Raw genomic sequence first — 19,042 nt, 5'->3', positions numbered from 1 at the left:
ATGCCCGAGTGTATGTGCGTGTGTATGTTCCTTGAATGAGGGATGATTGGTCTCTAAGGAGCAGCTGGGCAGGATCCCAAGTGGCCTTCCAAGAAAGCTAGGTCTCTGTTCTACTGTGTTGTTGAGAGCCACAGCTTGGTCGGGATGGCACCAGAAGGAGTGGTTAAGAGGTGACACCAGCGAGCCATTAAGATGATGATAATTAAATTATAATTGTTGTAACTGGATGATGCTGGATTGAAACAGGCTGTGTATTGAGTTGTATATGGACCCTGCTGTCCGGTAATTGGGCGGCTCTGGGAATAGGGCGGCTCCTGCTGCCTCGGTTGTCTGCAACTTTGGAGTTCCCGTTGAGTTCGCGCGGAGCCCCATGGAGAGGTGAGAGAGTTCCCTGGGAGTGCGCATGGAGTGCTGGTGAGTTTCAGGGAATAAAGGAGTTTCTGTTTGAACCTACAAGTGCCTCGTGGTGGCTCAGTTATTTTGTGCCCAGCAAGACTGCAGCATTTGATGGCCCGTGTGGGGAATGCCTAAAGCTCGGGGTAAGTGAAATTGCTCGCCCCTGAGGGAGGGCAAGAGAATGGGTGACCATTTCAAAAAACAATGTGTTCTTGTTTTGATTTATTTTGTTTTTATTTCAAGTTGCCTGTCCCTAGAACTTTCTCAGGCAAACTGGGGAAAGTGGTTGGCTCAGGGTTTGAAGTTGTTCGGCCCTGAGGAAGAGATAGAGATGTTTTGTGTTATCTTGTTGGGTAGTATTATCCTTGTAGCAGAAATATGGGGTCAAAAATTAGAAAAAACAAACCAAAAGAATTTAAGTAAATTGTTGGAGGAAAGAGGCACCCCAGTAAAACCAAGAACAGTCAGGGCATATGTTGATATAATACAAAAATGTAGCCCATGGCTTTTTAAGGAGGAGTTGTTGAATATATCACACTGGGACCATCATGGTGAAGACTTAAAGAAGAGGAAAAAGAAAAACCCAGGAACTTTGCCAGTTGACACATTGCCATTGTGGATGATGATATGATTTTGTTTGCCTAGTCCAAAGCTTTCGGTTCAGATTATGGTAGAAGACATATTAGATCAGGAAAAAGAGGAGGCCTCTCGAGATAGTCAGAAAGGGAAAGAAAGTTTAGAGCAGAAAAAGTCATCAGGAGAGAAATTACAACGGGAGGCTGCTACTAACACCCTTCTATCACCAGAAGGCGTAAGTGTCCAGCCAACAGCTCCACCTATGAGGACAACATATGCTGGGGGCCCCCAACCCCCATAGTTGATAGATGGGATCCTGAGACAGGACCTCAAAATTAGCATGCCCTGTATTTGAGCAGTCATGAGGGCAGCGAATTCACCATGCATTAGATTTCAAAACAGTGAAGCAGCTGAAAGAGGCTGTAACAACCTATGGTCCCCAAGCACCCTTCACTGTAAGCATGGTCGAATCCATTAACAACTTGGACATGACGCCAGCAGATTGGGCTAGCATGTGTAAAGCTGTGCTAAATGGAGGGCAATACCTGTTATGGAAGGTTGCCAATCAGGAATTTTGCACGGAGACGGCTAGGCGAAATGCAGCAGCCGGTTATCCTCAGAGAAATCTAGATATGTTACTAGGAGAGGACCTTATGAGGGTCAGCTGCAACAAGTTGGATATGATCCTGCCATATACTCACAAATTGCTTCAGCTGCAATTAGGGCATGGAAAACTTTACAGGGGCATGGTAATTTACAAGGTCAATTATCTAAGGTAATACAAAGAGCTAAGCTAATTCACCTTCGCTAAATTTGTAGATAGGCTTATTCAAACAGCTACCAGAGTTTGGGGGATACAGAACAAGCAATGCCATTAATTAAATAGCTAGCCTATGAGCAAGCAAATCAATGGTGCAAAGAGGCCATTAGACCATGGAAACATGAATATTTAAAAACATATATTAAATTATGTAGAGACATTAATGAACAGGGGCAAGTCTTGGCAGCTGCAGTACAACAGGCTTTAGATGCCAGGCCAAAAACATGCTACAATTGTGAACAAATAGGACATTTTAAAAGGAGTTGCCCCATAAGAGGAGGGTTTAACAAAACTAGGTATCAAAGGGGTAGAGTACCGGGTATTTGCCCACGATGCCACAGAGGGAGACATTAGGCTAATGAATGCCGTTCTCAAACCACCATAGAGGGAGATATCATGGAGAAAAACATTAGACTCTGTCACCAAAAAACGGACAAGAGGGCCCAATGCTCAGAGGCCCACGACCACAAATATATGGGGCACTGGAGGAACCCAGCAACACCATCAGGGTAGTGACCAGAACACATTATCCATTAGATCTCTCATCAGACAAACCAGAGGGAGCACAGGGTTGGACATCTGCGCCTCCGCCAGAGCAGTACTAACTCCAGAGATGGGAGTTCAAATCATTCCCACAGGGGTAAAAGGACCTCTTCCCAAAGGAACAGTAGGCTTATTATTAGGATGCAGTTCTTCTACTCTAAAAGAACTTATGATAAGTCCTGGGGTAATTGATCCCGATTATGAACATGAAATAAAAATTATAGCCAGTTCTCCAAGGGGTATATCAGTAATTTCATCAGGAGATAGAATAGCACAGTTATTAATAATACCCAGCCTACATGATAAATTTTCCAGCCATACTATAGAAAGAGGTTCCAGGGGATTAGGCTCCACAGGTGTAGATTGGGCTATGCTTTCTTTAAATTTAGATTCTGGCCCAATGCTAAAAGTAAATATTGAAGGACATGAATTTAATGGGCTACTGGATACAGGTGCAGACCTTAGCATCATCTCTCATCAAGAATGGCCAAAACATTGGCCATTACAACAAGCCACTCAAATGCTTCGAGGCCTAGGAGTGGTAACTAGTCCCCATAGAAGTGCAATGGTATTAGATTGGAAGGATCCTGAAGGATGTGAAGGAACTATGCAGCCATATGTATTGGATCATCTTCCTATAAATTTATGGGGACAAGATGTCCTAGATCAAATAGGACTAACATTAACAAATAACATCAATCCAAATGCGCCCACTATTATGGCTAGAAAAGGTTTTAGGAAAGGAAAAGGATTAGGAGAAAAAGGACAAAGTATAGCAGCACCAATACAAATAGATCAAGGAACAGAGAGACATGGATTGGGTTTTCAGGGTCACTGAGACAATAAAAATTACTTGGAAATCAGAAAGACCACTATGGGTTCCTCAGTGGCCCCTGACTAAAGATAAGATACAAGCAGCCCATGACCTGGTCAAACAACAATTAGCGGAGGGACATATACAACCTTCCATATCTCCCCATAATACTCCCACTTTGTCATCAAAAAGAAATCTGGTATATGGAGATTATTGCCAGATTTAAGAGCCATTAATAATGAGATGCATACTATGGGACCTGCTCAATTGGGGATTCCCCAATTGTCTGCTTTGCCAAAAAACTGGTATGTTTTAGTTATAAATATTAAAGATTGGTATTTTTCAATTCCAATTCATCCTGAGGATAGTCCATATTTTGCATTTAATATCCCTGCACTGAATCATGAAGGTCCCGATCAGAGATATGAATGGAAAATACTCCCTCAAGGGATGGCTAACAGCCCAACTATGTGTCAAATTTATGTTAACAAAGTAATCCATCCACTTAGAAATCAAAATCCTGAACTACAAATATTTCACTATATGGACGATGTATTATTAGCACACAAAGATAAAAACACATTGCTACAATGTTATGCAACACAAATTTATTAAAAAATTATAATCTAGAGATAGCAATAGATAAAGTACAATTAAATTTTCCAATTAATTATTTAGGAGTTCTATTATCCTCGACCATGGTCCGTCCACCAAAAATTCAAATACGAGTAGATCAACTCAAATCACTTAATGACTTTCAAAAGTTATTAGGAGACATAAATTGGATTAGGCCTTATCTAGGCATACCAACAGGAGACTTGGGACCTTTATATGATATCCTAAAAGGTCCATCAGATCCAAATTCACCCCGCATGTTAACGCCTGAAGCAAGAAAGACATTAAAAATCATTGAAACATATATGGAAAATATGCATTTGGATAGAATTGATATAAGTTTGCCTTTATTATTTAATGTACTACCAACAAAAAATATTCCTACTGGAGTATTTTGGCAAGAAGGCCCATTATTATGGATACATTTATCTTATTCTCCTAACACTATTCTTACTAGGTATCCTGAGGCTGTAGGACAATTAATACTCAAAGGAATAAAAGCAACAAAGAGAGTGTTTGCAATTTCTCCCAATAGAATATTACTCCATATACTATGGATCAAATTGATGAGTTAGCTAATGAGTTAAATACTTGGGCAATAATCATGTGTAAATCTAATGTTTCATTTGATAACCACTTACCATCTAATCCTTTGTTGTCTTTTTGGTCTTTGCATCCTGTAGTTTTTCCAAAAATGACAAGAAAAACACCTATCATGAATGCTCCAAATATATTCACTGATGGGTCAAATAATGGTACAGCAGCAGTAGTTACCCCTGATCAAACTTTTACATTTTTAGTACCCAAACAATCAGCTCAAAAGGTAGAGCTTAATGCAGTATTACAAGCTTTTGTGATGTTTAAAGATTCTGTATTTAATTTATTTTCTGATAGTCAATATATAGTTAATGCTATTGTATCCCTTGAAGATGCTGGTAGGATTTCCCCTTCCTCTACTGTTTTCTCTTTGTTTTCCACTATACAAAGTGTAATCTGGGACAGAAAAGATACATTCGTTATAGGACATATCAGGGCACATACAGGATTGCCTGGAGCCCTTTGTTTTGGCAATGATTTAGCAGATAAAACTACACATGACATACATATTTTCTCTACACTAGAAGAAGCTACACATTTTCATAAAAGGTTCCATGTCAATGCTAATACTTTACAAAAGCATTTTAAAATAACTAAGGAACAAGCTAGACAAATAATAAAACAATGTCAAAATTGTGTGACCTTTTTACCACAAGTTAATCTTGGAGTCAATCCTAGAGGACTGATACCTAACCATATTTGGAAGATGGACGTCACACACTTGCCAGAATTTGGAAAATTAAAATATTTGCATGTTACAGGTGATACTTCTTCCAGATTTTTGATGGGCTCCCTTCATGCCGGAGAAAAAACTAAAGATATTATAGCTCATTGCTTACAAAAATTTGCCACTGTGGGCATTCCAAAACAGTTAAAAACAGATAATGGTCCTGGCTATTCTTCTACCTCTTTTAAACAATTTTGCTCATCATTTGGCATTACTCATATAACAGGAATCCCATACAATCCACAGGGACAAGGCATAGTTGAAAGAGCTCATCAAACTAGTAAAATATACTTATTAAAGCAAAAAGGGGGAATTGGGAAGGGGTATATATCCCCCAAAGATAAACTTAAAATAACCCTTTTTATTCTAAACTTTTTAAATTTGTATTCATCAGAGCTTAGTGCTGCGGAAAGGCGTATGTGTCCAAAAAATGTACATAAGCCAAGGTACTTTGGAAGGATATTCTAACAGGACAATGGAAAGGTCCTGACCCCAGTTATTGTCTGGAGTCGGGGGACTGTTTGTGTGTTTTCACAGGGAGAACAGCAGCTGATTTGGATTCCAGAGAGATTAACTAAAGCCATTTCTTCAGACCAAAAAGAAGATGATTTGGCTGAAATCCATAACAGCTGATATCCAGAACTCCAGTTTGGCTATTCTTACACATGCGACAGTGGTTCTCCCACACCTTGAGTCTAATGAATAATGAACACCATTAAGGCCTATTTCAAATGTAAAAAACCTTGAGGCTTTTTTGTGGGAATACCTTCAAACCCATATGTAAGTTATAGGAAGAAGGATGGGATATCAAACAAGAGTCAAACCCAGGTGGTAACCAGGATACATTTTTCAATATCTATTTTATTATTGCCCTTTCCCACATCATGAACTTCTATTTTGTTTTTTTGAGCTCATACAGACCTAGGTAATGTTTTGCTGATCAGTTCTATTTTTTGACTGTGGAGTTTTTAAACTTTGCAATGGAGATTTCACCTATGAAAAGCTACAAGGCCTTTACTATTATGTTATGTGTTGTATATATTGTGTTATGTGTGCACACTTGTGTTTTGTGTTGTATGTCTGTATGTGCATATGTCCATATATCATATATGAGGAGCACTCATGAAAAAATAGATCCAAATATTTTTTTATTATTCACATGATTTAAATGGTTTAATTTAAATTGGGTAAACAGCTGCTGAGGATTGTTTTAAAATGTGAAAAAAAAGGAGGTTAACAGATCTGTTTGTTTACTTTCTGTTTGTTTATAGGCCTTTATCTGTTTGTTTCCTTTTCATTATATCTAATTCTATTCAGGATACTAAATTGCTTACAAAATTGCTTTCTTTTAGTGCCTGCTGGAATGTTACATAATTTTTTTTTAGCCATCATTCATTGCCAGAATTCCTATCTCCATCCCAGTGCCGGTGAAGACAAAGATAAAACCAAACTACAGCTTCTGAGATAGCTATCACAACGAACTGTATAAACTGATGCATCAATGAATAAAAACTCAACAAGTGGGACTCAGAAGATGGCAGCGAAGGGAGTGCATCACCCCCGTGTGCCACGTCACTGTGCGGGAGAATGACGAGTTGAAACAGCTGAAGGCTGTCTTGTTGGGAATTTCCAATGAAATTGAGGTGCTCCAGAATCTAGTGGAGGGATTTTCATCGCGCAAGGATCGGCTGCAGGGGCTCAGACGCGGGCGATTTCTCCGCACGGAGGGTCGAATTGCTTGATCGTCGGATCGCCCTGCGGCTGGAGTCTGCGGCGCACTCTGGGAAGCGGCGAGGTGCTGGCGCGGGGGTCCAGCGATGCGGATTCTGTGGGCTCCTGCCAGCGGTGCAATGGCTGTGCTCAGTGCTGAGTTCTGGGTTTGAGACGGAGGAGGGAAGCAGTCCAGTTCGGTTCTCCACACCGGTCGGACCACGGAGGAGGCCAGCGGCCGCCATCTTAGAGAGCTGACGTAATCATCCCGGTTTTCTACTGATCTCAGCTCATTCAGCTACGGAACTGGTGATTTCAGGCTGGTATTTGCCTGCGTCTCGCAGACAGATTGCTCAGGCTCAGGGCTAGAGAACCTGCGGAGACTATTTCTTGGAACTCGCTCCTAGCAAAGCGTGCACCGAGCTCTGAGTGGCCGGGTTCTGGCTCCCAGAGCTGCTTTGGCGCAGGGCTGGGGAACCTGCGGAGACTGCGTCTTGGAGCCAGCTCCTAGTGGAGCATGCACCGAGCTCGAAGCAGCTGGGTTCTGACTCCCGGAACTGTTTTGGCCCAGGGCTGGGGAACCCGCGGAGACTGCTTCTTGGAGCCTGCTCCTAGTGGAGCGTGCACCGGGCTTGGAGAGGCCGGGTTCTGGCTCCCGGAGCTGCTTTGGCCCACGGCTGGGGAACCCGTGGTGACGGCTTCTTGGAGCCTGCTTGGAGCCTGCTCCTAGCAGGGCGTGCACCGAGCTCAGAGCGGCCGGGTTCTGGCTCCCGGTGCTGCTTTGGCCCAGAGCTGGGGAACCCATGGAGACTGCTTCTTGGTACCTGCTCCTAGCAGAGCGTGCACTGAGCTCGGAGCGGCCGGGTTCAGGCTCCCGGAGCTGCTTTGGCCCAGGGCTGGGGAACCCGCAGAAACTGCTTCTTGGACGGGTCCTGCTGGGTGCTGTGGGGGCCAGAGGGGCAGAGTGGAGCTGCCGCCTGGGCCCAGAACAGGCCAAGCGACCCGCCGGTGTGGTATCACGTCACCCCAACTGCAGCTGGGGCCGAAGAGAGCAGCTACCCACGCCTGGAACAGGACCAGCGACCCGACGGCGTGGTAGTCAAGTCACCCCATTTGGAGTAGGGGCCGTGCAGAGCCGCCGCCCGAGCCTGCAAGGTAGGCAGACCTGCGACCCACTGGCAGGACAGGCCCGGTAGCCTGCCAGCGTGGTGGACACGTAGCACCGAGGCAGACACATCACACTGGTTGGAGTGGAGGTGGAGCAGAGCCGCCGCCCATGTCTGGAAAAGGCCCAGCGACCCACCGGAGTGGCAGTCAGGTAGCCCCATTTGGAGTGGGGGCCGAGCAGACCTGCCGCCCGAGCCCACAAGGTAGGCAGACCTGCGACCCACCGGCGGAACAGGCCTAGAGGCCTGCCAGCGTAGTAGACACGTCACACCAATTGGAGTAGGGGCCGAGCAGAGCCGCCGCCCGCATCCGGATCAGGCCCAACGACCCGAGGGCGTGGTAGTCACGTCACCACAATTGGAGTGGGGGCAGAGCAGAGCCACCACCCGCGCCCGCAGGGTGGGCAGACCTGCGACCGACCAGCAGAGCAGGCCTAGCGGCCTGCCAGCATGGTAGACAAATCACCCCAATTAGAGGAGGAGCACAGCCACTACCCGCCCTGCAAGGGAGATTTTTCAACTATACAAGAGCAATATAAATAAATAGGGGGAAAAATTCAAAAACACAACAGTTTCACCAAGCAGAAAGAAACGCAAGCAGTATGAAAAGACAAGGAAAGAAAGGACCACAAGCAATGCAGGTCAACTCAACTTTAGAAGAGGTAATAGCTGCAACAGATGGAATGTCAGATAAAGAGTTCAGGATATACATGCTTCAGATGATCTGGAGTCTCAAGGAAGACATGAGACAGCAAAATCAGACAATGAAAGATCACTTTGACAAGGAATTACATAAACAAATCCAGGAAGCAAAAGATCATTACACAGGGAGATAGAGGTCATTAAAAAAAAATAGAAATCCTAGAAATGCAGGAGGCAATAAACCAACTTAAAAACTCAATTGAGAATACTACCAGCAGAGTAGATCACTTAGAAGATAGAACATCAGACAATGAAGACAAAGTATTTCAACTTGAAAAGAACATAGACAGCTCAGCAAGACTGCTAAGAAACCATGAGCAGAACATCCAAGAAATATGGGATAACATAAAGAGACCAAACTTAAGAGTCATTGGGATACAGGAAGGCATAGAGCTCCAAACCTAAGGAATAAACAATCTATTCAATGAAATAATATGAGAAAACTTCCCAGACTTGAAGAATGAGACAGAATCCCAAATCCTAGAAGCCTACAGGATGCCGAATGTGCAAAATCATAAGAGATCCACACCTAGACACATTATCATGAAGATGCCCAAGATACAGAATAAGGAGAGAATTTTAAAAGCTACAAGAGAAAGGAAGCAGATTACATTTAGGGGTAAACCAATCAGGATAACAGCTGATCTTTCAACACAGACTCTGAAAGCTATAAGATCCTAGAATAACATATTTCAAACACTGAAAGAAAATGGGTGCCAACCAAGAATCATGTATCCGGCGAAATTAAGCTTCAGGATGGAAGATGAAATTAAAACCTTCCACGATAAACAAAAGTTAAAAGAATTTGCAGCTAGAAAACCATCTCTTCAAAAAATCCTTGGCAAAACATTACAGGAAGAGGAAATGGAAAATAACAATGAAAACCAACAGTGGGAGGTAGGACAGTAAAGGGGGGAAAATAATCAAAGAGGAAAACAAATCAGGTTTAGTAACATTAATAAACAAATATGGCTGGAAGAACAAACCATATCTCAATAATAACCCTAAATGTTAATGGCATAAACTCACCAATTAAGAGACACAGGCTAGTTGAATGGATCACAAAACAAGACCCAACAATATGCTGCCTACAGGAGACGCATTTGATAGGAAAAGATATACATAGACTGAAGGTGAAAAATCATATCACTCATATGGACTGCGGAAACAAGCAGGAGTGTCCATACTCATATCAAATAAAATAGATTTCAAGCCAAAATTAATCAAAAGGGATAAAGAGGGACACTACACACTGCTCAAGAGAACCATACACCAACAAGACATAACAATCATAAATATATATGCCCCAAACAATGGTGCAGCTATGTTCATCAAGCAAACTCTTCTCAAGTTCAAGAGTCTAATAGACCACCATACAATAATCATGGGACACTTCAACACACCTCTCTCACCACTGGAGAGATCTTCCAAACAAAATTTGAATAAAGAAACTATAGAGCTCAATAACACAATTAATAACCTAGACTTAATTGACATATATAGAATATACCACCCAACATCAAGCAGTTACACTTTTTTCTCAGCAGCACATGGATCCTTCTCAAAAATAGATCATATATTATGTTACAGGGCAACTCTTAGACAATATAAAGGAGTAGAGATAATACCATGCATCTTATCTGATCATAATGCAATGAAACTGAAAATCAACGATAAAAGAAGGAAGGAAAAACCATGCATCACTTGGAGAATGAACAATAGGTTACTGAATGATTAATGGGTTTTAGAAGACATCAAGGAGGAAATTAAAAAATTCTTAGAGTTAAATGAAAACACAGACACAACATATCGGAATCTATGTGACACATTGAAAGCAGTTCTAAGAGGAAAATTCATTGCTTGGAGTTCATTCCTTAAAAAAAGAAAAAACCAACAAATAAATGATCTCATACTTCATCTCAAAATCCTAGAAAAAGAAGAGCAAAACAACAGCAAAAGAAGTAGAAGGCAAGAAATAATTAAAATCAGAGCTGAAATTAATGAAATCGAAACAAAAGAAACAATTGAAAAAATTGACAAAACTAAAAGTTGGTTCTTTGAAAAAATAAATAAGATCAACAGACCCTTAGCCATGCTAATGAAGAGAAGAAGAGAGAGAACTCAAATTACTAGCATACGGGATGAAAAAGGCAATATCACAACAGACACTTCAGAAATACAGAAGATAATCAGAAATTATTTTGAATCCTTATACTCCAATAAAATAGAAGATAGTGAAGGCATTGATAAATTTCTTAAGTCATATGATCTTCCCAGATTGAGTCAGGAGGATATAGACAACCTAAACAGACCAATAACAATTGAGGAAATAGAAGAAACCATCAAAAGACTACCAACTAAGAAAAGCCCAGGACCGGATGGGTATACAGCAGAGTTTTACAAAACCTTTAAAGAGGAACTAACACCAATACTTTTCAAGCTATTTCAGGAAATAGAAAAAGAGGGAGAACTTCCAAATACATTCTACAAGGCCAACATCACCCTGATGCCTAAACCAGACAAAGACACTTCAAAGAGAGAAAACTACAGACCAATATCTCTAATGAACCTAGATGCAAAAATCCTCAATAAAATTCTGGCGAATCAGATTCAAAAACATATCAAAAAAATTGTAAACCATGATCAAGTAGGATTCATCCCTGGGATGCAAGGCTGGTTCAATATACGGAAATCAATAAATGTTATTCACCACATCAATAGACTTAAAAATAAGAACCATATGATCATCTTGATAGATGCAGAAAAAGCATTTGGCAAAGTACAGCATCCCTTTATGTTCAAAACTCTAGAAAAATTAGGGATAACAGGATCATACCTCAACATTGTAAAAGCAATCTATGATAAGCCACAGGCCAGCATCATTCTGAATGGAGAAAAATTGAAGGCATTCCCTCTAAGATCTGGAACAAGACAGGGATGCCCTCTCTCACCACTTCTGTTCAACATAGTCCTCGAAACACTGGCCAGAGCAATTAGACAGACCAAAGAAATTAAAGGCATAAAAATAGGAAAAGAAGAACTTAAATTATCATTATTTGCAGATGACATGATTCTATACCTAGCAGACCCAAAAGGGTCTACAAAGAAACTATTAGAGCTAATAAATGAATTCAGCAAAGTGGCAGGATATAAAATCAACACGCATAAATCAAAGGCATTCCTGTATATCAGCGACAAATCCTCTGAAATGGAAATGAGGACAACTACTCCATTCACAATATCCTCAAAAAAAATAAAATACTTGGGAATCAACCTAACAAAAGAGGTGAAAGACTTATACAATGAAAACTACAGAACCCTAAAGAGAGATATAGAAGAAGATCTTAGAAGATGGACAAATATACCCTGTTCATGGATAGGCAGAACTAACATCATCAAAATGGCGATATTACCAAAAGTTCTCTATAAGTTCAATGCAATGCCAATCAAAATCCCAACGGCATTTCTTGTAGAAATAGATAAAGCAATCATGAAATTCATATGGAAAAATAAAAGACCCAGAATAGCAAAAACAATGCTAAGCAGGAAGTGTGAATCAGGCGGTATAGCGATACCAGACTTCAAACTATACTACAGAGCAATAGTAACAAAAACAGCATGGTACTGGTACCAAAACAGGCGGGTGGACCAATGGTACAGAATAGAGGACACAGTAACCAATCCACAAAACTACAACTATCTTATATTTGATAAAGGGGCTAAAAGCATGCAATGGAGGAAGGATAGCATCTTCAACAAATGGTGCTGGGAAAACTAGAAATCCATTTGCATCAAAATGAAACTGAATCCCTTTCTCTTGCCATGCACAAAAGTTAACTCAAAATGGATCAAGGAGCTTGATATCAAATCAGAGACATGGCGTCTGATAGAAGAAAAAGTTGGCTATGATCTACATACTGTGGGGTCAGGCTCCAAATTCCTCAATAGGACACCCATAGCGCAAGAGTTAATAACTAGAATCAACAAATGGGACTTACTCAAACTAAAAAGTTTTTTCTCAGCAAAAGAAACAATAAGAGAGGTAAACAGGGAGCCTACATCCTGGGAACAAATCTTTACTCCTCACACTTCAGATAGAGCCCTAATATCCAGAGTATACAAAGAACTCAAAAAATTAGACAATAAGATAACAAATAACCCAATCAACAAATGGGCAAAGGACCTGAACAGACACTTCTCAGAGGAGGACATACAATCAATCAATAAGTACATGAAAAAATGCTCACCATCACTAGCAGTCAGAGAAATGCAAATCAAAACCACCCTAAGATACCATCTCACTCCAGTAAGATTGGCAGCCATTATGAAGTCAAACAACAAGTGCTGGCGAGGATGGGTACACTTGTTCATTGTTGGTGGGACTGCAAATTGGTGCAGCCAATTTGGAAAGCAGTATGGAGATTTCTTGGAAAGCTGGGAATGGAACCACCATTTGACCCAGCTATTCCCCTTCTCGGTCTATTCCCTAAAGACCTAATAAGAGCATGCTACAGGGACACTGCTACATCGATGTTCATAGCAGCACAATTTACAATAGCAAGATTGTGGAACCAACCTAGATGCCCTTCAATAGATGAATGGATAAAAAAATGTGGCATTTATACACAATGGAGTATTACTCTGCATTAAAAAATGACAAAATCATAGAATTTGGAGGGAAATGGATGGCATTAGAGCAGATTATGCTAAGTGAAGCTAGCCAATCCTTAAAAAACAAATGCCAAATGACTTCTTTGATATAAGGGGTGTAACTAAGGACAGAGTAGGGACGAAGAGCATGAGAAGAAGATTAACATTAAACAGGGATGAGAGGTGGGAGGGAAAGGGAGAGAGAAGGGGAATTGCATGGAAATGGAAGGTGATCCTCAGGGTTATACAAAATTACATACAAGAGGAAGTGAGGGGTAAGGGAAGAATAATACAAGTGGAAGAAATGATTTACAGTAGAGGGGATAGAGAGAGAAGAGGGGAGGGAAGGGGAGGGGGATAGTAGAGGATAGGATAGACAGCAGAATACATCAGACACTAGAATGGCAATATGTAAATCAATGGAAGTGTAACTGATGTGATTCAGCAATCTGTATACGGGGTAAAAATGGGAGTTCATAACCCACTTGAAACAAACTGTGAAATATGATATATCAAGAACTATGTAATGTTTTGAACGACCAACAATAAAAAAAAGAGAAAAAAAATCAAAAGTGTACAAAATATCCTTCAAATTTTTAAAGAAAATTAAAGAGATGGATACGTTACCTACCCTGATTTGATTATTACATACTATATATCAAATTGTATATACAATATCAAATTGTAACTTGGGTACCCCATAAATTCATACAATTAACATAAATAAATAAACAAAGTGTCCTGTAAGTTAAAAAAAAAAAAAAAACTCAACAAGTGATGCTCAATCAAGGAGTTGATTTACTTTGGGAGGAAATGGACATATTGATGGATTCCTCTGCTTTGAACTGCTTGCAGAACTTGCCTGGACTATGTATCACTTGCATGCATTGTGAACTCACTTGTATGCATTGTGAACTATCTGTTGGTGCATCGAATTGTGGTAATGCTGGGGTATCTTTGCTGATGGTGTCATCAGTGGTACAATTTTTCCAAAAGGAGCCATCAATTGGCTTGGTGTCGTGGAATTTTTGTATCCTCCTCCCTTCTGCTTGTGATGGTCATTCAGCTAAAATTTGGGGGCCAACAGAGGTGAGGCAAAGAACCTCACTCCCACATGGTGCAAAGGCCTATCCACAAGTATGGCTGTATGCTCTAAAATTTGGGGGCCAACAGAGGTGAGGCAAAGAACCTCACCCCCCCACTGGTGCAAAAGCCTATCCACAAGTATGGCTGTATGCTGGGCCGGTAGTCAGTGATGGATAAGATCCAATTGCAGTGGTACCAACCTAAGACAGGAGGCTGACGCCTTGAGGTCAGCTCATCCGATGACGGGTAAGAACCATATGTAGTATTGGACAACCTAAGACAAGCACGGTCCCTAAGCCACATGCATGTTGTTTAATTAAACAGAAGGTGGGAGATGTTGAGGGCCACAGCCGAGTCAGGATGGCGCCAGAAGGAGTGGTTAAGAGGTGACGCTAGCGAGCCATTAAGATGATGATAATTAAATTATATTTGCTGTGAATGGATGATGCTGGATTGAAACAGGCTGTGTATTGAGTTGTATATGGACCCTGCTGTCCAGCAATAGGACGGCTCTGGGAACAGGGAGGCTCATGCTGCCTCGGGCGCCCACTATTTTGGAGTTCCCATTGAGTTCTCAGGGGATCACAGTGAGTTTGCACGGAGCCCTGTGGAGAGCTGAGAGAGTTCCCAGGGAGTGCGCATGGAGTGCTGGTGGAGTTCAGGCAATAAAGGAGTTCCTGTTTGAACTACAAGTGCTTCGTGACAGCTCAGTTATATTGTTCCCAGCCAGACTGCGGCACTGTGTGACCTTCATGACCCATCAGTTCTGGGTGGAGGGGTCAGATTGAGGGAAGGGTGTTCTAGTGGGGTTGGATATTTCAGATTCCCTAATTTATTTGGTAGGTAAGGAGCTGGGATCAGGGCTGTTAACCAGACATCATAAAAGAAAGAGAGGAAAAAGACAAAGAAATTAAAGCAGGAGAGAGATGAACAGATAAGTGGTGGGAAAGTAAAATACAGGGTTTTGGAGGAAAGAAAGAGGTAGGAAAAGGGAAAGAAAAGGGAGAGTTTCTACAGATAGACAGTAACTTTCCTCTTGTCCCATTTTACTCCATTAATTTCATCCACTAAGATGATGTAGCTCCTACTTGTCTCATGGCTGGTCTGTGAAGTTTGCCTGTTAATTTTTCCTTCTAGGCAATGCTTACTTCTAACTCAAGTCATCCTTCATGCGTTTCTTTCCAGTTGCCAGTTCCTCCTAGTTAGACAACTCTCCAAGGTCTTCACATATGTAAGTGCTGACATTCTTTAGTGGAAACAGGTCCAGGGAAACCTCCCCAGCAACGTGCGATCAGTGGTTGATCCCCCTCTGCCTGTCAATCAGATGATGCTTCTTGGACTCATGTCTCATATGTGTTGGTTTTGTCTTCACAGAAACACATGAAGACAACTGAGGATAAGAAACCAGAATGGTTTCTTCTTTTACCTCCTTACAGTGTCCTCTGCTACATGATAGTCACTTCAGAGAATTTCAACTCTACTTGAACTTCACAGAAATGGCCTATTGAGAGCCACAGCCAAAGGGGCCCCAGCAAACTTCCAGCTGCCAGCAACCAGCTACCAGCTGATGATTGGCTCACAGCGGCCCCAGCAACATCTAGCTGATTGGCTCCTCCACGGAGCTGCTCATTGGGGGACTTCTTTGGCTCCGCCCACGCAACCCAGCCAATCGGCCTCAAGAACAGGAGGATTGTGGGAGGTGGTGAGGCTTGTGTTGGGGTGAGAGGCTTGTGGGAAGCCGGTGGTGGCAGTTGGGCTCTGAGGGTTTTTTCCTGAGGAGCTGTTTTGTTTGGTGTTTGTAGTTCTAAAAATAAAGTTAGTTTCTTTTGACAAGTGGCTCCTGAATTGTGCCCAGCCAGACTGCGGCATTGGCCCTTTCTTTTTTTTATTGGTTGTTCAAAACATTACAAAGCTCATGATATATCATCTTTCATACATGTGACTCAATTGGGTTATGAACTCCCATTTTTACCCCAAATACAAATTGCAGAATCACATTGGTTACACACTCACATTTTTACATAATGAGAAATGGCCCTTTCATCTTAGTAATTCCCAGAGGCACAGGAAGCAGTAATATGAGCTCCTTGGCAGAGTGGCTGTGCAGCAGAACAAGCTGTCCCAACACGTGGGCTGTGGGTCAGCAGCAGCAGCATGAGCTGAGAACTTGGTAAAAAGCTCAGGCTCTGTCCCAAACCTACTGACAGAAACTCTGAGAACAGAGTCCACCAATCTGTCTTCCAATAAATCCTCCGGGTGAGTCTGATGCATGTTAAGGTGTGAAAAGCACTGGGGATAAAACTTGGTTGTTTTTGCCAAAAACAAGAGACTGAAGTTTTAGTTTAAAAGACGCATGAACAAGGGGGCAGATATTCCCAAGAAGGGGAATACCAGTCAAACATGGTACAGCTGCTTCCACACGTAAGCATGGGTGCACCTCCCACCACTATCCCACATTAAGTCCTAGGAGAGTCTAATCCTCAATATAACCAGGTACAGGGTCTTAGGAATAAAGGTCGAGGGCCAATAAGAAACATGGGAGTGGTGAAACAGAAGAAAAAAATATTTTAATTGCAATAAAGACTTTCATTCAAAACCCAATCAGGAACCTACAAGGGATAAAAGGTACAAAATAACAGGAAGACCACAGGAATAAAACCCACATGAATCACTGTGGCATCCAGTTTCTATTCACAAAGAAAAAGCTCTAGATCATTCTTTTAATATTTTTGGAAAATTCCCAACATTCCAGAACTAAGCTGAAATGAATGAATAGTGTACTTTTACATATTAAATGACAAATAGAAAAATTCATGAGCCATAAAAAATGGGGAGAAGCTTATAAAACTAATATGGAGCTCAGCCTTAACACTTGAACAAAGAAAGGAATTAAAACGCTTTCATTGAAAAATCATGAGTGGATGAAAAAAGTGTGTAGAAACTGAAAATTTGCAAAATATTTAAAACCTGGAATCACTGACTACTCAGAAACTACACAGATGAATCATGTGTGGTGGTAAACAGCAGAGAGGGATTAGGATGAATCTGCCTTGCTCTAGTGGCTCCCCATGCCACTGTCTCCAAGGAAAGCCTGGCATTGATTAGATACTGAGCCAGGCTAGGGCTGGCAGCAGATCCAGCAACCTGCCTATCAGTAGATCCTTCTGCTGGGCTGGCACTGTAGATCTGTACCCCAGACATCGGACGGATTTCATTGATTTTTGGCTCTTTGATGCCTGATTATGCAGCCAATCAAGTTGGAATGATGAATTCATGAGAAATAGTCTGAGCAGATACATCTCAACCTGCCCAAAGTTCTTACCTCTGGAGAGCTGGATTCAGTGCCCCTGAACACGGTATTGACGTGCCATAGGACAGTGAGACTGTGCATTGCCAATTGGTGCAGCTTGGTCCAGTGTGGCTATGGAGTGGCAGACTGTCTTTGAATGGTGTAGGCCTCTAGGGGTGTCCCTCCAGGTCAGGATTGAAGCACAGGGACAGGGTAGTGTGGAGAAAGCTCACAGTGTCCCTGCCTATGCTGTACCTGCCCTGACTGTCTGCAAAGATGACTGAAGAACCTGACAGCTTGGGCAGGTGCGGGATGGACACGCCCTTCAGGGGGACTCCAAGATGACCACACAGGCCTAGCTGACACACTCAGTGATGGATGCTGAAGGCCAGCAATAGTGACGGCATGGTCAGTTGATGGGGAGCACACCCCTGCCACCTGAACTTGAGCCCTGGAATCCCTCTCATTTCCTTGATCTTGCAACCACCTTTTCCAATGAGAGAGCCACAATGACTAACAGAGGCCACCAGCTTCAGAGTGACCCAGGTCTACTGTGCTATTGGTCATGGAGCTGCTGATGTCCTCTACCAATTTGTCCATAATCATCACAAAGGTTTTGAAGATGGCATTAGTGGGTTCGGACCAAGTGATCATTCTCACAACAATTTTCTGAGATGTTGACAGGTGCACCACTCTCCCCGTGCATCTTCTTAACTGGTTCTCCTTTCTTTCCAACAATACTGCCAACTTCCTTTCCACACATAAGTAGTCGAATGGTGACAGTGACATTTATTCACCTTCAGTCACACCTGTGTCCATGTCAAGCAGGGTTATGGGGAGCAGGACTTTGAGTGGCCAAGTCTTTGGTCACTGTTGTGGGTGGAAATCAAAATCTGCAGGGGTGAGGCAACTGAGGGGGAGGGGGAGCAGGGGGGAGGGGAAGGATGGGAGTCGGGAAAGGAACAATGGGGCAGGCGGAAGGCGAGAGGGGCCTTTGGGCAGGTGGAAGAAGAGGGGCTGGAGGAGGAGGAGGAGGAGGAAGGGGAAAGAGCCCCGGGGCTCACTGCAACTGCTTCAGCTGCTGGATCTGCTGGTCTGGGCTGCAGCTCTTTTATTTTGGCTCCTGTTCCAGAGCTTTCGGTCCATTGTCAGCCCATGGCCCTGTGGCTTTGGGCTGATGGCACAGTACACGGTGGCAGGAGCACATGGCAGAGAAGGCCTATTCACCTCTGGTGGCCAGGAAGCAGAGAGAGAAACATCTCCTCACGCTCCCCACGACCTAACTTCTTCCTTCCAGTAGGCCCACCACCTCCCAGCAGCACTGGGGACCGGATCTTCAACATGTAAGTCT

At 42.5% G+C, this 19,042-nt stretch overlaps 1 pseudogene across 1 annotated transcript; it reads right to left on the bottom strand.

Moving 5' to 3' along the window:
• Nucleotides 1-17,393: 17,393 nt before the first annotated feature.
• LOC308643522 (poly(rC)-binding protein 2-like) lies at nucleotides 17,394-18,510 on the bottom strand (annotated as a pseudogene). Its single transcript has one exon. The product of its transcript is annotated as a poly(rC)-binding protein 2-like (transcript).
• Nucleotides 18,511-19,042: the final 532 nt, after the last annotated feature.

The sequence above is a fragment of the Spermophilus citellus genome (genome assembly GCF_964194105.1).
Source record: "Spermophilus citellus genome assembly, chromosome: 3".
Lineage (NCBI taxonomy): Eukaryota > Metazoa > Chordata > Mammalia > Rodentia > Sciuridae > Spermophilus > Spermophilus citellus.
Note: the sequence above shows the minus strand (reverse complement) of the source record. Positions and strands in the feature narration are given on the sequence as shown.